General features: G+C 37.6%; 1 protein-coding gene across 1 annotated transcript in view; it reads right to left on the minus strand.

Moving 5' to 3' along the window:
• Positions 1-17,626, minus strand: part of GNB4 (G protein subunit beta 4) — a 62,734-nt gene extending 45,108 nt beyond the window's left edge. Inside the window, exon 1 of the mRNA XM_063110844.1 lies at positions 17,581-17,626. The gene's annotated coding sequence lies outside the window, so the exon portion shown is untranslated. The remainder of the gene's footprint in view (positions 1-17,580) is intronic.
• Positions 17,627-25,338: the final 7,712 nt, after the last annotated feature.

Raw genomic sequence — 25,338 nt, forward strand, 5'->3', positions numbered from 1 at the left:
TCCCTTCTATTTAAACTTTATTCCCATGGCTTTCATGACCCCACACTACCCTCGTTCTCCCTGTACTTAATTATTCTCCTCTGTGTCTTTGTGGGCCCCCTTCTCCTCCCTCATTTCTTAAATATTTATTTATGTTTCCCAGGGTTCTATCTTTGGCCAACTAGTTAAGGAACTTCCCTCCTAGGAGGAAGGAAAAATAAAAAGGTATATGAGATACACACACACACAAACACACACACACACACACACACACACACGAGCCATCCCTTTTACAAAAAAATCAGAAGGGTACAGTTTAACAGTCATGGAATTTCACCAATGGTGATTTTTTTCTCAAGATCAACTGGAGTTGTGCATCACAATTAATCTTTGAAGTGGCGCTGAAAGTGCTGACTGAAGCAATTTTAAACTAATAATTTAACAGAAACTGTTTGATGATAAGCACAGTGCTCTTATTTTCAATTACTGTAACTTCTTGACTAAGTTCTTTTTCACCATAGATATTTGATTCATTTAACACATTTTAAATAACTCCATCATATAGTGAAAGCATTGTTATGTTGAACAGAAAGCAGCACATCAGTTATCCTTTAAAAGTTCAGCTGTACCAGTTACAAATATCTAAAGATACCAATGAACCATTGTATCCAGGCCAATTTGTTAAAGAAAATTGAAAAAAAATACACATGCACAATTCAAATGGCCTTCTCAAATGGTCTTAAAATGTCTACAGAACTTTTACTAAAGTAAGTCATTATGTAGTTTGTACAATAATACTGCTGTTAGTGAACAGCTATTTTAATCTATACATGGCAAGGAAATACAAATATTTCTTAGCTACTAACAATTTTCGTGAAAGTTCATATAAGGCATGAAAGAGTATTTTAAATATACTTTAAAATTTAAGCATAAATTTCTTTTGCTTCCTATAAGTCTATTCATCAGAAAAATTAATTCCAAGTTTGTTATAAATAAATTTTCTAATACTCTACTTTTCTCTTTGCAATCTAGATTTATATTTCTTATACTTCGTAAAAATAATTTTTAAAACCATAATGAATCTGGTAAAGTATTTAGAGCTTTTATGGTCTTTTTTTTTTTTAAGGCTAGTCAGCTTTAATGATCATTCTTACCAAGGAATTTAAAAACACACATGCCCACCCACCCCAAGTATTCCATATACAGATATCTCCACGTGGCTTTCTTTCTCAATAAGTTAACCAAAAACCTAGAGCTGCATGGGGCAAGTGGATAAGAGAAGAAAACAGAAGTTGGAAATGCTGAAACTGTAGCATAAGGCATTATGGCTTTTTCTTTTTTTGCTACCAAATTACTCATTATATTGAATGTTTTTAAGTACCCCTAAAGTAAAACAATTCAACCTTTTGTGAACTGAAGGCAGTCTGTTTTGTGTTCTAGGAAATAAATAAGGCACTGCTCATCAGTCTGTTTCCCTTCACCTAATTGTTATGTTCTGGTATAGCTGATTCTCTCATCGAACACTTACTGAATGTGCCAGGAACTAGGGCTACACACAAATATGACTTAAGGCCCAGGTCCCAAGGAGTTTAGTCTAAAAAGGAAGACAGACATATAGGTGCATACACATATAGGCCCATAATCCCTTACCCTAAACCCTAGAGCCAGGTGTGTTTCAGAATTTGGAAGTTCTCAGGTTTTAGAAAGATGTATTCATCATTTGAGAGTACTTCAGAAAGATCATGGAAGGACTAACACAACTTTTAATTCTATTTTTCCACAAACTCTTTGAAGTACCCTCATATAAGGTATAACACTCCAACTGGACTCTGGGGGCAACATCCCACATAATCAAGAACTAACATTTCTGCAGTAAAATGTAAGTGTGTACACACTAGGAGGAGGAAAAATAGACTAGCAATAACTTCACATTAGTTCAAGTCACACTGTGCCACCAAATGAGTTCAGATCATATAAGGTTTTGCCAATAAATGATTTATGAAAAAAATTTTTTTAAAAACTACTGTAGTCTTAAGAGCATTTTGGATTTATAAATTGTGGGTAAGAGACTGCTGACCTGTAATACATATGAGGAAGATTACCTGGCACAAAAGGAGGATGACCCCTAAACATAAAAGATACTATGTAGGAGTTAACAAATGAAGACATAACATTTATTGAGCACTTACTATATGCATGTACTGTTCAAAACTCTTTGTAGTAACCCTTTAGTTCTCAAAACAACCTGTGAAGGTAGGTACTAGTATCACCCTCATTCTAAAGATGATCATTCATTTACAGTGTAATCCTAAAAATTGTTCAACTTCTCTGATCCTCAATTTCCTCACCTGTACAGTAAGGATACTAACATCCACCCCATGGAACTGTTTTGGGAATTAAATAATACACATTTTTTAAATGTCCTTGGAAATTTTAAGTCAAAGCTAATTCAGCCAAGCACGAGAAATATATGAAGAAACTATAACTATGAACACTAACTACTCAGGCTGATATCTACAGCTATTGATAAATTGACAGATAATACAATAATGTTTTAAACAAAAAAGGAAAATAAATTTATTACAGAAAGAAGTCCTTTCACAGCCTTAGCACCCCAGTTATGCTGCAATGTAACCACTTTTTTCTTTCCTGAACTCCTTGAGAAGCACTACAGCAATTGTTACTCCTCCCTGTACTCTTTCGTACAGACCTGGACTTTTACTGGGGGGAAGAGAGGAGTGGCTACAAAAGGGGAGACAGGATGGAAAGCAAAACACTCAATCATTTGAAGGGGTTTCTCAAACTACAACCCACCTTCTGAAGATTTCAATATCTGCCCCATCCTATCAGAGCACCTCCCCACTCCAATGCCTTGCTTGCTTGACTCTTGAATTGAGACACTAGTTAATGTTCTATCCTTCAGGTGAGTGAAGGAGGAACTCTGAGTGATAACCACTAATTAATTTAACCAAATAATCTACATCAGTAGGTCTCAAAGGGTGGGTACCAGCAGCATTGGCATCACTTAGGAACTTGGTAGAAATGCAAATTTATAGGCCCCTTCCCAGGCTTACAAAATCAGAAACTCTAAGAGGAAGCCCAGCAATCTCTATTTTAGCAAGCATTCAAGGTGATTCTTATGTCTCCCAGAATTTGAGAACCACTGGGCTAAGCTCTTATTTACATAAGAAGTCCAAAACCATTTGAACAGAGAAAAATTCAAGAATATGTGTTTATGCAATAAGAAGTTCCTAAAAATAACTAAACCGGCATTTACATTATCTTGCTGGTCAAAAAAAACATCTAAACACTCAAAAAAATAAAGACATTAAAGGGAATACATACATAAAAATTCTTCCTGTTCTTAATTGGTTTTAAAATAGAGCAAAATGATTTCCCATATCTGAATTAGGATAAGATTTTGAATTTTTTCCTGAAGGATGGCTTCAGAAAAAGAAAAGAGGCAATACAGAAAAAAGAGAAGTTCCCATATAAATTTCATATTTCTCAACACTCCCAAGTTAAAATGTTTTTACAAAGAAATCATTAATGGCTCAGTGGTTAGCTCAGCTGGTTACAGCATGGTATCATAACACCAAGGTCAAGGGTTCAGATCTCCTGGCGAGCCAACCACCAAAAAAAAAAAAAAAAAAAAAATCACGATTTTTTGGGGGCAGCTAATATACTTGTATTTGGTCTTGCTTTACTCTTTAAGAAATATAAGAATGAAATACATGTCAGGGTTGGGAAGGACAGCTTAGTTAGGAACAAAGCTATGTTCTTTTTACCTTAAAACACTCATGATATCTGAAAAAAGAGATACTTAAATTTTTTAAAAAAATTTGTCTTAAATGCACTAATCTTTGTTAAAGTAGCAAAGTATATGAGAAAATACTCACCAAGAAAATACTGTTCATGTATTTCTGGAATTAACTAAAAAAGCAACTTGGATTCTAAAATGCCAAAACTCTGTATCGGTCAGCTGCCAAAAACAACAACAACAAAAAAACAAGGTACAATGCCAAAAACAACTTTTACACACACACACACACACACACACACACACACACACACACTTTTTTTTTTTTTTGGAAGAACTTGTGATTCCCTTTTCTCAACAAGGCACAATGTGATCAGTCCACACATAGTAATAAATTAATCAACAAGAAAGACAAGTTTTTTATCCATGTATCATAAATGGATCCATTTGGGGTGAACACATATGGATAATAATTAGGGGTTTTGTCATTAAACAGAGTATGTCATTGAAGCAAAAATCTAAATAAAAGGGGATGGTAAATTCCATGATAAAAACAAAATTTTATTCATGCATAAAAATAAAAAATGAATAGAATTCATGGAATTAAAACCTAATGCAGAGTGCATGTTTTAAATCTACTGTTGAGGGCCGAGCCCATGGCACACTCGGGAGAGTGCCGCGCTGGGAGCGTGGCGACGCTCCCGCCGCGGGTTCGGATCCTATATAGGACTGGCCAGTGCACTCACTGAGTGCTGGTCACGAAAAAGACAAAAAAAAAAAAAAAAAAATCTAGTGTTGATATGCTTCTATGCTTTTAGTGCATTCTTTTAAAATTCTTACATATATTTATGAGGATACTTCAAAAAGTTCATGGAAAGATTCATATTATCTTTTATAATTTTTTGGGGGGGGGTTGTTTATTTGCTTGTTTTTTTGGTGGCTGGCAGGTATGGGTATCCGAACCCTGGACCATGGTGTTTATAATATTATCTTTTATTTTCTAGGGTTTTTTTTTTTTTTTTTGGTTTGGTTTCAATTTTATTTAGATTGATTTTTGTGCGGTACAGTGTGTTGTTTCAATACATGCATATCCTGCAAAATGTTTCACTTAAGGTAGATAGCATAGTTTTGTCCCCATCAGTTCACCCCTAATCTTCCCCCCATGCCCACCCTCCAAGCCTCTGGTAACCATTATTCTACTCTCTACTTTTTTTTTTTTTTTTTAACACACAAAGATTAACATCCTTATTACAAAAAGAACTCTTAAAAATGAATTAGAAAAATCTAAGCAGAAATTTGGTGAAGGACATGAGCAGATAAGTCACACCCCTCAAAGAAACACATGTTAATAAATATATTCTAGGATCTTGTTGCAGGCGGAGGTGGGGCTGGCCTGGCCACCTTCTCAGGATCCCAGGTGTCTGCTGGTTCCATTGCTGGTCTGGATGCGCAGCAGGGGTGGGGCTAAGGCCCATGGCCCCCATCTCTCAGGACCCCCTGGGCGTTGCATTGGCTCCACTGCTGGCCTGTATAATATTATCTTTTAACTCTATTTTCCATGAATGTTTTGAAGTACCCTTGTATACAAAGAGATTCGGAAGCTTTAAATGAGTAAGTTTAACTCTTTTCCAGTCATCATTTTGGGAAAATTTTCAAAAAGATTTTCTTCCTGAATTATTCCTATTATTTTTATCTATAGTCCTAAAGTACAAAAAATGAGCACTATTTCAACCTATTGTCAATCCAAATCATCCTGTGATTCATTCTTCCACTCAAACATGTATTTAACACCTACCCTGTGCTAGGCACAGAAACCCACCTCATCAGAAAAGCTCATCATCTCATGAGAAAGACAAACAATAATTATATTAGGATGTACATGCTATATGATAGAGCTGTCATGTTAAACTGCTAAGTCACCAAAAACAGATGTATATAAGAATGTGTCTGAACTCAGCATACTAAGGATTTCTCTTAAGCTTAATGCCATATATTTGAATCTACTGTCCGTGAATTCACTGAAACCATTTTTAGTATGCTTATATTTTCATCTGTACTACCTCTTAAAGTAACAAGTTCTATACATTTACTGTCAACTGTGTAAAATAGCAGGGTATTTCCTTTTACTTGGTCCTAAAACTACCTTCTGTAAGAAGAGCCTCTAGCTTCAGTACTCTAAGATTTTGTGAACAAAACATTAGGAATATAAATTATGATGATGTAAATTACAAAGCATACCCATGTCAGCCTGTCTCTTCTCATATGACTCCATTCAAGCATTACAATCTCTTGGATTTCTTGATAGGACCATGTGTGGTTATCTCTGTATCACTAAGTCACATAGTCTTACATCACTTTAAAGTCATATAATTTGCTTTTGTTTCACCAGAAACAATCTTTTCAATTTACCAGATTTGGTTACATGTAACTCTTGGTTATATCTAAAAATTAAAGAAATCAATCCCACCACTAAAGGATGAAAATATGACAACTGGGGATATCAGAAATCCACTCAACAAACATTCATGAGTGTCTAACAAGAATCATGACCTAACTTACTTGCTGACTTGGCTTCACAGGACAAAATGTGACTTATGCAATCAACACACTCATGGAAAGGTAGCTACAATTCCATGTCCTGATAGCTTTAAAAAAAGTAAAATATCTTAAAGTTGCCAATAATAAGTAGAAATAGAATACAGCATTCAGTGTCTTTCACTGCAGATTTCATTCTTACTGTTCTGAGGTGAGTAGATATCCACCTCTGTTACCTTAGGATCACACTTTATTTACCAGAATATCATACAATTGCTGCATCAGGTTCAGACTAACAGCTAATTAATAACTCAGACAGTTATCTGGGTTTCCACCCCATCCCCAACACATTACCTGCACCACTAATGTTCTCAAAATCCACCAACCAAACGAGGCTTACCTTCACAGGGTTTCTTAAACAGTATATGCATGTTTAGCTACAGTTAGTCACATTTAGTTTTATCGCTCTAATTTTCCTACTGATGTTTTTATCCTGTAACATTCGCTATTACATAAGCCAATATTGCTCTTCAGGAGTCTTAAGGAAACACACATTACTCCTAATACTTCACAATCCCTTCGTAATCTGTCTCACCACCATGTCTAAAACCTCTGCAAAGAAGTTTCCTCATTAAAAGGTTAGTTAATGCATAACCAGAAATGAAACGTACATACCAAACTTTCTCTACCTTGTTTTAACTTAAGGCAAGAAGGAATCGCTGTGGTTTTTTAAAATTGTCACCCCGCCCCCAAAGTTTCCCTAGTGGCTCATTTAATAAGTAATGAACAGAACAAAATCCCTTGTTGATAAATTTTAATTACCATACTGGCCAGCCGCCAAAAAAATAATAATAATACTAATTCCCATAGTTAAAGGTTAACACATAACCATGAAAACTAATCTCTAAATTTAAAAAAAAATTTAAATACCATTTTTTTTTCTTTTTAGACCATATAGCAAGGAAACCACATTAAAGGCCCATTTAATAAGTAATGCACATAATGAAGATCCCTTGTTGACAAATTTCAATTTCCTTAAGTAATTAACTGCCTACCATGCTCCATTTAAATATATAATTTAGTTTACAGAACTCTACAATAAAATGTCTTAAATTGTTTCCTAGAAAGACTGGGCACTCTAAGCCTTGTTAACTATCCTAAGTACAATGTATATAATCTATGTCACATGCCAGTCAGACAATAAAGCCACATTCAGCTTAAGCTGCATTAGTGGGCTTTTAATTTCACATTATCAAATAGTTCAAGCCCAGTTTTCATATTTTAAACAATTCGTGGGTAAAGGTGTTTAGGTGGGGAACTCATAAAAATTTAGGGGAACAAAACTGAGTCAAGTCATTGCTAAATGTTGCCATAACAAAAATATCAAAAATCCAATGAAAAGCCTAGAGATTATTAGCTTTTTGAACACTGTCCTCAATTTGTGTAGTATTCTCAGAATCTGAACAAATTCTATCAATTTCTCTATAGTTGAAAATTTATGACAACCTACATGACAGCCAGTAGAAATAGTAAGGTTTCTAAAAACGTGATACTTTTAAATAGGTAAGAATTAATGTTTAAGGATATTCATTAACCAGCTGTTTATACAACAAAAAATTGTAAATATAAATTAATAGGAGAGCAGAATGGTACATCCATACAATGAAATACATATCTATTAAGAAGAGAACCTAAGAGCTCCAAGTACTGACTTGCAAAGATGCCAGCACTAATGATATCCCCTGAATAAATTCTCCCTTTTTGGGTTCCAACTGTAAGACAAGCATCTCTGTGGGACTTTGTTCTTACCCAGCAAGGTATACTGAATTTCTTTAGTAACTATATGGTATAGGAACCAATCCTGCTAAAGCCAAAATTAGGGGAAAAATTTAAGCTATATACTGATTTAAATATTATATATGAACATTAAGAGAAACTTTCTATTATTTTAGCAAATCAGTAGCTTATGGGTGTAGAAATCATTTCATGTGATTTCTACTTCAAAATAGATCAAATAACATATATCTCTCAGGAACTCTGGATAAAATGGCTCTGTCTATAATGCATATTGGAAATATGGTATTGAGGAGCATATGCTACGTACATATCAAGCATTTTTAGTTGATAACTACTGCACCAAAGGAAATTCTTTGGTACCTGTAATAGCTCTAGGATATTAGCAGGAAAGTGACGGTGAGACATAATGATTAAGAGTGCTGCCTCTAGTACCCAACTACTGGAGTTTGAACACTGGCTTGTCCACTTGCATATGTTAATTGACACATGGTGAAGTTAATAAAGGTTAACTGAAATTATTACTACAGTGGAGGCAAAGAGGTCTTTGAAATAAAGATGAAAAATATTAAAGTATTTTAAGGAAGAAAAGAATATTTAAGCAAGAATTATTTTAAGTAATCAAAACATTTTGGGTGAACTTAAATAGTTTTATTTTTCATTGCAAGCCAGATGCCTCTGCAAGTCTAACTACTGCCCATTTTCTTTTTCATTCTTTTCAATCTCGTTATGACTGATTTGGAGGAGTACCTGAAATTAAAATTTTCAAATCTAATCTTTTAAAATTTAATTATCCAGTTTGTGACCAAGGTTCTTCCATTTCAGTTTCTTCCTACTGACCTATATTCTACTCATTTGCTGCTTATTAGTATTGCCTCCACCAGAGGGCTAACAAAAGAAAGGTGAACCTGTGAAACACTCAAAGTTGATAACTTCTTAGCTTCCAGAGAACCTTTAGCAGCATCACCAAAAACCTTAAATAGCACAATACTATATGATTCTCTGGAAATTACCTTCTCCATTTGAATAACATTAGCTAAAATAAAGCAAAAATTGGCAAATATCAATTCATGCATTCATTCATTCTTTCCACAGATATCTGAGAACAATGTGCAAGGCACATTCCTAGCTCTAAAGATTCAGTAGTAAACAACACAAACAATACTTTCCATCGTCATGGTGCTTTATTGTATATCTGTGTGGGAGACAGATAATAAAGCACATATTTAAATAACATAATTTTAAGTACAGTTCAGTACTATGCAGGAAAAACACTACAAGAAGTTAGAAGGTCACTAGGAAGGCTGTTTTTAATCAAAGTAAAGGCCTGTAGCATCACCCTAACACCAAAACCAGAAAAAGATACAACAAAAAACAGAAAACTACAGGCCAATATCTCTGATGAGCCTACATGCAAAAATCCTCAACAAAATATAAGCAACCAGAATACAGCAACACATCAAAAAAATTATACACCATGATCAAGTGGGATTCATCCCAGAGATACAAGGATGGCTCAACAAACGCAAGCCAATAAATGTGATACACCACATAAACAAAATCAAGGACAAAAACCATATTATTATCTCCATATCATTATCTCAATAGATGCAAAAAAATCATTTGACAAAATTCAACATTGCTTCATGATAAAGACTCTCAGCACATTAAATACAGAAGGAAAGTATCTCAACACAATAAAAGCGATATGTGACAAACCCACTCCCAACATCGTCCTGAATGGGTCGCTGTTCCCTTAAGGACAGGAACAAGACAAGGATGTCCACTTTCACCACTCCTATTTAACATTGTATTGGAAGTACTAGCTACGGCAATCAGGCAAGAGAAAGAAAGAGCATCCAGATTGGAAAAAGATAAAGTCAAACTGTCCCTGTTTGCAGATGACATGATCCTACATACAGAAAAACCTAAAGACTCTACCAAAAAAGTCTTAGAGCTGATAAACTATTTCAATAAAGTTGCAGGATATAAAATCAACATGCAAAAATCATTGGCATTTTTATACCCAATAACAAACTAGCAGAAAATAGAAATCAAGAAAGCAAGCCCATTTAAAATAGTCACCAAAAAATGAAATACCTAGAAGTCAATTTAACCAAGGATATGAAAGATCTCCACAAGAACTACAAATCACTGCTGAAAGAAATTAAAGAGGACACAAAAAGATGGAAAAACATTCCATGCTCTTGGATTGGAAGAATTAACATTGTGAAAACGTCCATGCTACCCAAAGCGATCTACAGGTTCAATGCAATCTCCATCAAAATACCAATGACATTCTTCACAAAAATAGAAGAAAAGAATCTTAACATTCATATGGAACAACAAAAGACCCAAATAGACAAAGCAATCCTGAGCAAAAAAATAAAGCAGGAGGTAAAATACTCCCTGACTTCAAACTATAATACAAAGCTATACTAACAAAAACAGCATGATGCTGGCATAAAAACAGACACTCAGACCAATGGAACAGAATAGAGAACCCAGAAATCAACCCACATACCTACAGCCAACTGATCTTTGACAAAGGCAACAAGAACATACATTGGGGAAAAGACTGCTTCTTCAATAAATGGTGCTGAGAAAAACGGAAATTCATATGTAGAAAAATGAAACTAGACCTGTACCTCTCACCATATACCAAAATCAACTCAAAATAAAGACTTAAATATAAGACCTGAAACTATAAAACTATTTAAAAAAAAAAATAGTGGAAACATTTCATGATATAGGACTGGGCAAAGACTATGAATAAGACCCCAAAAGCACAAGCAACAAAAGAATACATAAACAAATAGGATTATGTCAAATTAAACAGCTTCTGCACAGCAAAAGAAACAATTACCAGAGCAAAAAGACAACCTACAGAATGGGAGAAAATATCTGCAAACTATACATCCAACAAGGGATTAATATCCAGAATACAGGGCCGGCCCATGGCTCACTCGGGAGAGTGTGGTGCTGATAACACCAAGGCCACAGGTTCGGATCCCATATAGGGATGGCCAGTTTGCTCACTGGGTGAGCATGGTGCTGACAACACCAAGTCAAGGGTTAAGATCCCCTTACCAGTCATCTTTAAAAAAAAAAAAAAAAAGATATATCCAGAATACACAAAGAACTCAAACAACTCAACAGTAAGAAAACAAGTAACCCAACTAAAACATGGGCAAGGTGATGAATAGACATTTCTCATATGAAGATACACAAATGGCCAACAGACACATGAAAAGATGCTCAACATCACTCAGCATCAGGGAAATGCAAATTAAACCAGATCGAGATATCATCTCACCCTAGTTAGACTGGCCCTTATCAAAAAGACAGGGAATAACAAATGCTGGCGACCATGTAGAGAAAGTGGAACCCTCCTACACTGTTCGTGGGACTGTAAATTAGTGCAGCCATTTTGGAAAACAGTATGGAGGTTCCTCCAACAACCACAGATAGAACTGCCATATGATCCAGCAACCCCACTGCTGGGTATATACCCAAAGGAATGGAAATCATCATGTTAAAGGGACACCTGCACTCTCCTGTTTACTGCAGGTCTATTTCCAATAGCCAAGAGTTGGAATCAACCCAAATGTCCATCGACAAACAACTGGATAAGGAAAATGTGGTATATACACACTATGGAATACTATTCTGTCCTAAAAAAAGAATGAAATTCTGCCATTTGCAGCAACATGGATGAACTTAGAGAAAATCATGTTAAGTGAAAAAAGCAAGGCATAGAAAGAGAAATACCACGTCCTCACTTATAAATGGGAGCTAAAATAAAGAAAAGAAAGTAAGAAAGCAAGAAAGAAAGAAAGAGAAAGAAACGATCACAATAATACATTGAACTATCAAAAAAAATGAGACCAGAACTGTGGTTATTAGAGGTGGGAAAGGGAGAGGGAGAGGGGAGTTAGCGAGAAATTAATTAATTAAAGGTCACAAAGATTGAATACATTTGGTAAATATGAGTATACTAATTATCCTGATTTGATCAGGATATTGTGTACATATACTGATGTTAAATTCTGTACCCCACAAATATATATAATCAATTATCTTATATAATATATAATCAATATATAATATATTATCATATAATATATATACTCATATATATATTATATTATCTTTCAATAAAAAACAAAAAACAAAACAAAACAAACAAAAAACAAAGTCAAGGCTTAAATGAAGTGAGGAAATGAGCTATGCCTTAAGTGGAGAAAAACATTCCAGGCAGAAGAAACAGTCAATGCAATGGCCCTGAGGCAGAAACTAACCTGGCATGCTGGATCAACAGAGTGAGCTAGGCAGGAAATGGCAGATGAGATTAGGGAGGTGGGCAGGAGACCAGTCACATGATCAGGTGGGCCTCTTAATCATGGTAAAAACTTCAGATTTTATCTAACAGCAATGGGTTCTGGTGACTGAGATATGATCTGATTAAAGTTCATGCTAGCTGCTGGGGGACGGAGAGTGGGAGCTGACAGACCAGTTGGGTGGCTACAGCAGTAGTCCAGAACAAGGAAGAACATGGTTTGACGCAAGGGTGGTGGTGGCAGGTGATGAGAAATGGCCAAATTCGGAATAATTTTGAAGGTAGAGCCCATAATGCACACCAGTGCATTATGGAGGAATCGATTTAGAATAAGTAAATGGGAAGTAAGAATAATTCTTAGGATTTTCAGTCTGAGCAAGTAGGTGGATGGTAGTACCATTTACAGAGATGGAGAAGAATAAGAAACTGCAGCCAATGAGGCAGGATGAAAATCAGAAAGGCTGAGTGTCCCAGAAGCCAAGGGGGAAAAATATTTCGTTTATTTTTTTGTCTGCTTTTGTTTTTGGTGGCTCACTGGTACAGGGATGAACTCTGTACTCTGGTGTTATCGGCATCATGCTCTAACCACTGACATAACTGGCCAGCCATTATCTGTCTTGTTTGTTTTGAAAAAATATTTTAATAAGGAAGAGTTATCTATCGCCAGTGTCAAATGTATCTAAAAGATCCAATTTGGCAAGACTGTCCCTGGTGACCTTGAAAAGAACTGTTTCATGGAGAAGGAGGGATGAAGTTTCTGTAGAGTAGGTTCAGAAGAGAAATAGAAACAGCCTACAGGGAATCTTTCAAAGACAGTTTTTTGAAGCGAAATCGCTTTATTATTCTCTGAAGTTTCATTTTTCACTTTTTAAAAATTTTTTAGACATTTCAAACTTAAACTTGAAAAAAGCAGTATCGTGAACATCCTTACAGCTCTCACCTAGACTCACTAATTGTTCACCATGTGCCACATTTGCTTATCAGTCCCTCTTGATATATGTAATTATTATTATTGCCTACCCATTTGAAAGTAAACTGAAGACATTTTGACCCTTTACTCCTAAATTATTCACTGTTATCTCCTAAAAACAAGGGTGTCCTCTTATATAACCACTGTACAATTACCAAACTCAAGAAATTTAACACTGGCTGCCTGGTTAGCTCAGATAATACAAAGGTCTAGCATTTGATCCCTGCACCAGCCAGCTGCCAAAAAAAAAAAAAAAGAAAGAAAGAAAGAAATTTAATACCAAAACAACACTATTATTTAATATTCAGTACACATTCAGTATTTTGCCAATACTGAGAGCAATGATTTTTTTTTACCACCCAGTCCAAAATCCAGCTCAGAATTATGCACCGCGTTTAATTGTCACGCCTCATGAACTACTTTAAATCTGGAACAATTCCTTAGTCTTTCACGACAATGACATACTTGAACAGTACAAGCCAGTTTGTAGAATAAGCTTCAATTAAGATCCCCCAATCTATTCCCTGTGATTAGATTCTGGTTACACATTTTAAAAATACCACAGAAAAGTAATTATGCCCCTAGTTCAAACACATCAAGAGGAACACGTTTAATGCTATTATTGGTGATGTTAACTTTGATCACTTGGTTTGAGGTTGTGCATGCCCAATATCTCCACTGTGAAGTTAACTGCTTTCCCCTTGGTCACTAATCTAGAGATCATTTGAGACTGTGTAACCTTTGCCTTAATGAATATTACTGTGATGGTTGTGAACTTGTGATTTTTTTCTAACTCTATTGTTCCTTCTACATTTTTTAATTGGCAATCTACTTAGAAGAGCTTTCCCTTTTTCCTTATTTAATCATTATGGGCTTGTGTATTCTTATTTTATTCAATAATAATTATAGTCCATTACTACCATTATTCATTTTGATGCCCAAATCTTCCCAGATTTGGCCATTGTGAGCTCCTTCAGGCTAGTTCCCATGTCCTTGTGACATGCCCTCACCATTTTTTTGAACACTTACTTTGTTGCACAAGATATTCAAGGCTCATCTTCCCAGCTCTGGAATTAGCCATTTAAATATGGGCATTAGTTGTGTTCACTGCTGCTGGGGTATCATTGCTTCTAGGCCCTTTCATCAGACAGATCTAGGAAATATATGTACGTATGTATGCATATATGTATATTTTTAATCATGAATTCATATTAATACCACTAATTCCAGTCCAACACAAGAGAGTTCTTCACTGCCATCTTCCATTTCATACTTTTATTTCTCTTCTCCCATAGTGAAAACCCTAGCTCCCAAAATATCAATGAATATACTCATTTGTGCAATCCTACAACGTACACAAAATAACTTCAGAAACTGCTATACGTCTACACAGAGTTCAAGATTTTTTTTTCCCATTTCTTTTTATCTTTAGATTAAGGACATAAAGTCAAAATCCTTGCTCAAAACTTACTTGGACTCATCTTTTTCTTCTTCTGGGAGTTTATGCTATTCATTGTAATACAGTTGGTTCATCTGTCACTGCTTGTATTCCATTTTGGAGGGGCCCCCCCATTTTGTTAATTTTATATTTGAACATATAAAAGATTAACAAGTTTCCAAAACTCAAAACTATACAAAAAGGTATATTCAGAACAGTGCCATTCTTCCTGCTATCCCAGTTTAGGCAGTTCCTACCCACTCCCTGTAGGTAACTAATTAGCTTCTGGTTATTTCTCCTGTATTTATTTTTGTTCTGTCAAAAAATTATGCTTTCTCAAGGTGAAGCAGAGAAAGGAGGCAGTCACTGAAGCAGAACACTGGATCAAGAAAGAATTTTATTTTAAGGTGGGAAAAATAACAATGTTTGCATAATACTGTAAATGATTCTGTAGAAACTGACAAATTGAAGATGCAGGAGAAAGGGGATAACTGCAGGGAGAAATAGCTATCAAAATATCTTCCAGTTTAATCTGAGCGATATCAAAGGATTCCTATATCCCAAAACAGATTGTCATCCTGTTTGTAACCCTCCAAATTAGTTATATCTATGTCTCTAGAGAACCCAAATTAAAATGGGGTTATTATTTTGGAAGGATAATTAAGCCATCACTACCTATTAATGTCAATAGGATAAATTCCACCCTAGCAAGAGGAAGGTTTTGAACTTTGAACGAGATATTTAACCAGGAGTAGAGAGGTGAGAGGAGAATAGCTGATGTGAGGATCTGTATAACATGGACTGACGGTAGAGATCATGCTGGAAAAACAAACACAACTCTAGCATGTCTTAAAAATTTTACAGAAATGCTAATCAGTAATTGAGAGTCACTCCTCTTGCCCTGGACACTACGTTAATATGGCACATAGGAAGGAACATGGACTTCAGAGACAGAGAGCTCTTGCTTTGGATCCCAGTTGAGTTATTTAACAGCTATATGACCACTGGCAAGTTACTTAACATCTCACAGGCAGTTACCTTACCTGTAGAAGTGGATAATGTCTCCTTTGCCAAGTTGTTGGGAGATATAAATAGAATAATGTATAGCATTGCCCTTGGCCCAGAGCAGATGTTTAATAAATAATTCCTATAATAAATGCAGATTAGTCAGCAAGCTAAAGAAACTAATAGCACAGCCAGCTGACTTCAATAACACGCCTGAAAAAAATCAGAGAAAGCACACCATCTCAGGCAGCATTTGGTAGGGGCAGAAAAATGTCCAACACTTAGCTCCAATTCTTAACTTTCAAACTGCTCCAGAGTCTATTTTTAAACTGTAAAAATATGTGCTGACATACTTAAGTGTCAAGTATTTAAAAGAAAATTCTACAGGTTAACAAAGACCGACTCAGAATAACTTCCTAAATAATGTCGATGGACTCACAAAGAGTTGAACCTGAATATCACAGCCATATTAATCAGTTTTATAATATCATAAATGTGTATATGCAACAGGGTTGACAACGCTAAATAGAACTATACTTTTAAAGTTTCTTTCAGTTTCAAATCCATCTTCAAAATGAATATGGAAAATCTTAAAATGACCTTTCACCCAATAATAAAATACACAATAAACTTTCAGAGCCTAGGATCAGTGATAAACCAAAAGCCCTATACTTAGGAGGATTAAAAGGTGCAATGGCAGAGACTCAGAGCATACAAATTTAAATGTACAGTACACAGTTTCCCTCGCCTGCTAGAAATGACTTCCTTCTCATCTCAAATAAGCAGCGTGCGCTCTATCTCTGTTCTAGAAGATGTACGTAAAGGTCGCAATCTCAGTTTGCAACAATGAGGTGGATTGATAATAAAAGTTCTAATCGACTATTAAATTTCGAATGTTAAGAACACTTCCTGGTAGGGTGCTAATCCACACACCCAGCTATTTTGTCCGTGGTTTGGAAGGAGAAAGATGTATCCTCATCCTTCACTGAAAGGAAGAAGGAAGGTGTGGGAGAAAAGAGAAGAGAGGCACATAACAGCCGTGCTTCTATAAACACACGAAAGCTTGGTTTTAAACTTCTGAAAATCCAATCTTCCTTTGCCGCACAGCAATAAATATTAAAGTAGAAGGCAATCATTTATTTGGATTTTGAAGAAGAAAAAGAACGCGGACCGAAAAGGAAAACTTTCTCACGTATCCAACTTAAAAGTATTCAAAACCCATTAATTTCCCCCCTAAAACACTGAGCTTTCTACCATTTCAAAGACATATAGGACACGAAACCACTGACTCGTTTTGGCAGTCAGTGGAGAACTCTGATGAGCGTTCCCAGCGCTCTCCACCCAGTAACGCTCCTGGGCAGCCCCGAATAACGGCTATTTTCCGGGCAAGCACGAGCTGGCGCTGAGTTCCCCGGAGGCGGCTTCGGGACGTGGGAGGAACCCGGGGGGTCTGGAGAACTTGGACGACCGGTCGCCCCCTCGTCCGCGCCACCCAGGAAGTGCCCGAGACGGCAGCTGAGGGGCCGGTCCCCGCGCGGCAGCAGAGCGCCGCCGAGGCGCGCCCGTCCCCTCCCTCAGGGGCAGCGTCCGCCTCCCGGAGCCCCCAGTCTTAGAGCCAGTAAGGACCCCGCCGGCCCCGCGCCGCCACCCAGGCCGGGTTCCGCAGGGCGGCCCCGCGGTGCCTCGCACCCCCCGAGGGAAGCCAGGGATCCCCTGCGGGGCGCACCCACGAACCGCAGCTCGCGTTCTCGCCGCCTTACCTGCAGGGTGCTCGGGCCCGCGTCGACCGGGCGCTGCCTGGGTCCTCTGGGCGCTCAGCCGCCCTGGAGCGTGGAGCCAGGGTGCGGAGCGCAGTGCACCGCCGAGACCAGAGCCGCCGGCCACACCCAGGCCGCGCCGCCCAGCAACAGCTAACTCCGCGGCGCGCCGGGGCCGGGGCGGGGACGTGGCGCGAGGCGCGAGGCGCGAGGCACGAGGCGCGCGGGGACGGCGGGGACGCGCGGCGGGCGCGCGCAGACCTTCGAGAGCGCGCGGCCCCGGCGGGGGGCGAAGGGAGCGGGCGCCGCGCGCAGCTTCTGCTTCCTATTTTCTGTCTCGTTTCCTGCTAGAAAGAGAAGAAAAACATAATTCCCGGGCAGTTTCGCTTTCTTGTGGGTCCGGCGCCTGGATGCCAGAGCACTCTCCTAAATAGCGCCCGTCTAAGCGGTGTGGTCAGTTTCCTTCCTGGCGCTGCATAAGCGTCGGTTTGCTCGTGGGCAGGATCGCAGGGCTTAGCTAGAAGACCCTAAGGTCTCGTTTAACAGTCTGGAATTCTAAATGGAAGAAAGTAAACTGAAGCCCAGAGTCATACGAAATTGCGTTGCAATCCCAGCTCTACCATCCCTACTTGTGTGACCGTGCACCATCAGGGGGCAAAATAAGGATAGTGATAACTCATAAAGGGGCAAAAAATATTAAATGAAGTGATGTTTGCACACAGCCTGCTTCTACATAAATGATCGATACTTCGAAGTTATTGTTACGTACTGATGAAACTGGAAGGCCTTCCAGATAACCCTGCCAAGTCGCTCTTCCCTGCATGAGTTAAACTTCACACGCATCTCAACCGACTTTTTTTTTTTTTTTTTTTTTACATTTCTCTGGTGTCTTATGTTTTAAATGTCACAAAATAAATACATCTATCCAATTTCCTTCCTCTGAAGTCAGTGCCGCCTGGGAGCATTTTTCCTCTCCCCACCCCCATCTTTCTTCTGAGTTAATTCCAGTTTGACAGACTGTTGCTATAGCATTCCTTCTCTGACGTCAAACAATTTAAAGAAACAGCCCTGGGTAACGAAAACTCCAGAGGAGTTCTTTGTGGAGTTTCTGTGGAGAAAGGTTTGAACAATATCATAAGAGAACTTTAACACCTCCGCAGCCTTCCATTCTTCTTCTTTAGCTGCTTCCCACTATCACCTGGAATAAATCTATTAGTACCTTAGAAGAGATGATGCCATGATAAATAGACCCTGATTACGACTGTGGAGAAAATGTAGGAAGAAAGAGGAGAAATGCCAAATCTTTTACACATTAAAGTGTCAGAAAAGTTGGTTGGGGCCTGAGTGGCTTGCTTCTGCAACTGTTTATATGTTTTAATGATTAAATCCTGAACTTTATCATTGTCATTTTTAGGAGGAAGCAAAGGGAAGTAGTTAAGGAGTGCCTATTAAGTACCAGGCTCTCTGCTTTCTTATATTGTATTTAATCCTCATAATGACCTTGCAATGTGGGTTTTATCCCCATTTTACACACAAGCAAACTGAAACTCGTTTAGGATTAGGTAATTTCCCTGGCGTCCCACGGGGAGTGGCAGAGCCTTACATAACAAGCAATTGGATCGACTCCAAAACCCACTTTCTTTCTTTAGATCTTTTTCTGTCTTGTTCCTGTGCACTGACACCAAATATTATAAGGCTTGAGAGGTGGTTGGGTTAAGATTACTTGTTGCAAGACAAGATGCTGGCATTTAGGAAAACCCAGTGGAAAGCACTGAGATATTCTATTGCAGAATGACTAGAGGAGATTTAAATCAACAGCTTCTAAACACAGAATGCAAAACCTGAAAAGATGTTACAAGGATTTTACTGACCTTTGAAGATTTAAGAATAAATGATGACTTCAACCTTCCTGAAAATTTGATGTACACAGATTAATTACTAGAAGAATAAAGTCCAAATACAAAAAAGGAAAGTTTAATTATTATCCAAACTAATCCACTTCCAAGAATATTATATTTGTGTTTTGCCACATCTGCTGCATATTTTTCTGAAAACAAAAAACACTTACTTATTAAAGGACAAGTCTATATTGCAAATCTGAAAGTGGAGCTGATGGAAAGAATTCCATTATGAGGAACAATTTCCTAAGAGCACAGTAATGCATCTAAGTGTTCCAGCAATTCATAATTTTTCCAATGATAATAAAGTCCATGTAGAATGAAAGAAAGAGAGAGGGAGGAAGAGAGAAAGAGAAAGGTATGCTGTTAACATTTTTGACGCCTGTTGCTTTGTGTAGACAATTGTAGTTATATATCCTACTTTTAAGGATTAAGCCCAGTGATCTTTTGTTTGGGTGCTATTGGCCAATAATTAGATTTCTAACTCATAAGGCCTATGTTCTCAAATCCTACAATATAAAGAGAGGATGGTGGAATGCCTACTGGAAAACCTTTGAAGACAAAATCCCTGACTGTCATCTTTGTATACCCTGTAGTGTGTAACAGAATATCTTGCATGTTCTAGGTACTCAGTGAACAAATAAATGAATAAATGCACTTGGCTATTGTTTTACTCAAATAACCTTCATACCTTACCCCACTCCTATATCCTACCGATAATCATAGGAGTGGTGAAAGTGATCATTGTTTTTCTGGGAGTTTAGTTACAGTTTCTTATGCAGAATGTTTCTCTCCCCCATGATCAAGTTCAGAGAAGCTCTGCACTTGGTCTTATATTAGATGAATCTGAATCCTGCTCTTAGTAAGATACAGTATAACCCACAGTGCCATAGGTTTGTAACCCTGCTTTTAAATCATACACTAGAAATGGTCTGTTTTTTCCTGAGCCTTCCTTGCTCTCAGACAATGCCAAGTGCAGTATGAAGAACGGAACCATCAAAGTATACAGTATTTCAGTACTGCCCTGTATATGTTGTATGCATTTCAATTCTATTGTATTTTGGCACAAGGTCAAATTACATAAATACATGCAACATTAGAACAAAAACAACAGGTTTTCTTTCAACAACAAAATGAGTTTAAAAATATTAAATGGAAATTGTCTAGTAGGATCTGCAACAGAGTTTCCCATGGATGTGAAAAGCAATTTCTTAGTAGATTCTGTGAGAAATAAGTTTATGTGTCCTTTTAGACAGACATCCCTGATACAGAGCAGTCATGTCTAAAACCTTCTCTCTTGCTCAAAAAGCGCAATGCATTTCTATACCAAATTTTTTTACAGATTATATTTTGGGCCCCTTTTTTGCTGTACTCCTCTGACATTTCTGACACAAATCAGTTATAGCTCTTATTTCTTTTTACTCAGGTTTTCACTAGCCATTTCAATTTGGAATTTATCATCCACATACGTCCCAGTGACCTTAGAAGGGTACTGTACTCTTAGCTAATGGTGTCTGTCACAGGCATGGGAGGGGGAAGTAGAAGCACCCAGGCATATATTTGCTGCTCTACCTCCTGTGATTCAGGTCCCTGGAATCTGTTATGGGGAAGGGACATGGCAAAGTGGAAAGAATACTAAACTGCACGTCAGAAGACCTGATTTAGAGCTTTGGCTCTGGTACTAAATACCTGTGTGATCTTGAGCAGATCACAGTCTGCCTTCATTCTGTGTTACTTAGTTACATAAAATGAAGGTGCTGAATTCCAACACGTTTGGCAAATAGACAGAACCAGTGCCATCACTCAGTACTATGCCCAAGGGATGACTTCACTAATCAATCATGCACTCTTTCCCTCATCCCATCCCAAGAATTCTTCTGAAACCACATTCTAGGAAGACACTCTGGCCTGTTTGTGTTTGTAAATGAGTAAAAAACATCATATTAGTTATCTATTGCTCTGCACAAGCTACCCAAATCTTGGTGGACTAAAACAACAGCAATCATTTATTTTGCTCATAAATATCCCACTTGGGCAGGGCTTGGCAGACAGGCTCTTCTCTGCTCTATGCAGCGTCAGCTAGATTGACTCTATTTTCACGATGGCTTTCTCACATGGCTGGCAAGTGTGTGCTGGCTATTGGTTGGAAGATCAGCCAGGTATGTGGGCAGAGACCTCAGTTCCTCTTCACATATGCCCTTCCATGGGCTACTTGGAATTCCTCACACTACGGTGGCTGGATTCTAAGAGCAAGTGTTGCAATAGAACAGGGAGGAAGTGCATAGCATTTTTATGACTTAGCCTCAGCAATCACATAGTGTAGCATCCATCACACTATCTTGGTCTAGGCAGTCACAAATTCAAGTGATAGGGACGTAGATCTCTTGATGGAGGAGGAGCAAGGTTCTAGAAGAGCATGTAGGCTGACACATAATGTTGCAGCCATCTTCAGAAATACAGTCTGCCACAAGCATATTTTCTAACCCTGGATTAATGTATGAGAATCTAACAATATAAGATTCTGTCTTTCTATTCCTTCCTTCCATATAGCATTGACTTTATTTATGTTAATACATTCTGTCAGTTAGATATTTCAAACAATGGAAAACATCTTACTAATTTTTTTGTCTTTGCTTTCTTTTTTAATTTTTATTTTTAAAATTATGCTATATACTGTACACAAATACTGATAATCAACTCTGTACCCCATAAATATATTTAAATAAAAATAATAAAAATAAATTAATTTAAAAAATAAAAATAAAAAGCTAAAAATGAAATAAAATAAATTAAAAATAAAAACAAAAATTATGCTATAAAATTGACTTTTTTCTTTTGGTGTACAGTTCTATAATTTTAAACTCATTTAGAGATTCAAGTAAATTCCACTACAGTCAGGATACAGAACAGTTCCATTGTCCCCCCAAAAACTCCCTCATACTATCCCTTTATAGTCACCTCCCTCCCCTGCCATAACCCCTAGCAATCATTGATCTGTCTTTCCTCCTTATAGTTTTGTCTTTTGGAGAATATCATATATATTAGTCCATTTCTATTGCTTGTAACACAGTACTTGGAATTTGGTGTTTTATAAAGAAAATGAAATTTATCGCTTACAGTTTCACAGGCTGAGAAGTCCAGGGAACACATGGAAGAAAATGGCAGAGGAGAGAGAGACTAAGCTCTCATGTGCTCTTCTTTTAAAGCCCTCAGAACCATGCCCCTGACCACCATTTTTAATGCATTCACTACTGCATGGTCCTTCCGATTACCATAATAGGATTTCCCACCCTCAACGCTTAGAGTGGAAATTAAGTTTTCAGGGGACATTCAACTCAAAGCATCATATAAACATAATCATACAGTACGTATCCTTTTGAGACTGGTTTTTTTCACCCAGCATAATGCCTTGGTTCCTTCTTATTGCTGAGCAATATTCCTTACTATGGAAGTACCACAGTTTGCCAAATGGATAAACAAAGGACATGTGGAGCATTTTTCAGTTAAGAGCAAGTATGGATAGAGTTGATATGAATAAACATTTATGTACAAGTTTTTGTGTTAACATATGCTTTTATTTCTTTAGAGTAGATAACCAGGAGTGGAATTGTTGGGCTATATAATTAGTATATGTTTGACTTTATAAGAAACCATTTTCCAGAGTGGCTGGGCCATTTTGTATTCTCACCAGCAGTGTATGCAGTTTTAGTTGCTCCAATTGTCAACACTCGGTATTTTCAATATTTTTTATTTTATTTTAGCCATTCAAATAGGTGTGTAGTGGTATCTCATATGGAGGTCTATCTTTGTATCTCCTTCCACATCACACATGCATATTGGCTCCTGCTTTCCCTGCCCTGATCTAATCCATACCTCTTTCAAATTAATTTTCCTAAAGCACAGCACTAATATATCCCATTGGGGCTCAAAGAACCTACATGGTTTCTAATTATTTACTGAATTGAATATACCTGCCTTGCCCTGCCATGTAAAGTTTTGCATAATCTGGCTCTAGCCTACCTTTCCAAGTCCATCTTCTACAACTTTTTTCTATTTTTCACCTCACCTAGTCCTTTTGCTCTTCCAAGAGTAGATTCTCTGCCTTCCAATCTTTGTTAGTGCTGTTCCCAAAACTGGTTCCTCTGTCCTTCCTTCTGTACCTCTCAAGAACCAAGAACTTGAGGAGACTGTTCTTGTCCTTCTGTGTCTGAAATGCTACCATGCAATCTATCCCAGACACTTGTCCCCAGGCTGTTAAAGCACCCTCCTGAGCTGGGCAACAACTACTGGACCAGGCAGGTATCCATTTGGGAAATGAGTCTCCTTTGCTCATAGAAACCAACAACTTTCAAGTGATTCTATTGGGTCTCTTTCCCTTAGAGAGCGGAGGGGTTCTAGGGAAAGGACTAGCCTTTCTTCATGAGCACTGCATTCTACTTGAGGGACTTCTTCCACAAACCCATCCCTCCCTTTAACAGTGTCTGAACACTAGAGAGCCAAGAGTGAATATAAGATATTATCTTATGCCTGTCTTAGCAGTTATCTGAGAGATTTCTGAAACCTTTTAAGAATTGAGTTTAGGGCCGAGCCCCTGGCGCACTCGGTAGAGTGCGGCGCTGGGAGCGCGGTGACGCTCTCGCCGCGGGTTCGGATCCTATATAGGAATGACCGGTGTGCTCACTGGCTGAGTGCCGGTCACGAAAAAAAAAACGACAAAAAAAAAAAAAAAAGAATTGAGTTTAATGATTTGGTAATTTTTCAGATGACTTTCCCATAAAGCATAAAGAGCTCTGATAGCTGTCAACAATATGTCACTTCCCTTCAGCAATGAAAGCTGAGGAAGAATAATTTAATAACGTTAATAATTTCCTGATGGAAACAATTGCTTTGGTCTGATACCAAGCCATTTAGCCTTGACTTCAGACTCTACTCAGGAGGTGAGAAAAGATGAAAAGGAGCTCTTTGGATCAACTATCACTCTAAACATTTTTATTTGTTGGTAGAAACACCATTCTCAGTATCATAATAAACAAATATTAATGAACCTGCTCTTTAGAACAGAACTCATAAGATCAAGGGAATGATTTTGACTGCCTCTTCTTACTCCAAGGAAAAATATTTAAGAGGAAAAATGGAGTCATGAGTTCAGACTTCATTAGCCATCTTCTCTAATTGGATCAGTGTATCCAGATTATGTTCCAAAAGTACATTTAAAGTGTAAGAAAGTCAAGTGAAATTGTTAACAACAGCAAATTCGATTCAGGTCAGTGTATGTTGTATTAGAGTTACATTCTACGTAACTTCCCCCTTGTATAAATATGCCAATTTTATAGTGCCTAGAGCATAATATATTATTTTATATGATCTAGCAGTATGCAATTACATGACTTTTTGATGCCAAATTCTCACTCCTAGGAAACCCAGTCATGTCTTATCACACTATATCTACACTCTTAGCAAAGCATCTGCACATAGTAGGTACCCATCAAGGCTTGTTCAATAAATGAATGAATGAATCAATGCATAGCTTTAAGGGGAGGTCTCTGGGAGCTCCATTCTTTCGCTCATTTGTAAGTATTTAATGTGCTCACAGACAAAAAGGTGTCTTCACAGCTATTCAGGAATGAATAGAATCAGGCTAACAAAATCCTTGATTCAACATTAATGATTCTAGGAGCAGAATCTTCTCCTGGTAGGTGGGGTGGTCGGGCTGGGTGAATGGGGCACAAGTTCTAAGGCTTGGGATAGTTTTTACAGCTTTCTTTCATTTCAAGGTATCATTTGAGCACTGAGATTCCTTCACAGCCTTACATTTCCTTGTGTTGTCATTTTAGTTCTTAATGTGATGTGGGGAAGGGTGGGG

Source organism: Cynocephalus volans, chromosome 1, assembly GCF_027409185.1.
Source record: "Cynocephalus volans isolate mCynVol1 chromosome 1, mCynVol1.pri, whole genome shotgun sequence".
NCBI lineage: Eukaryota > Metazoa > Chordata > Mammalia > Dermoptera > Cynocephalidae > Cynocephalus > Cynocephalus volans.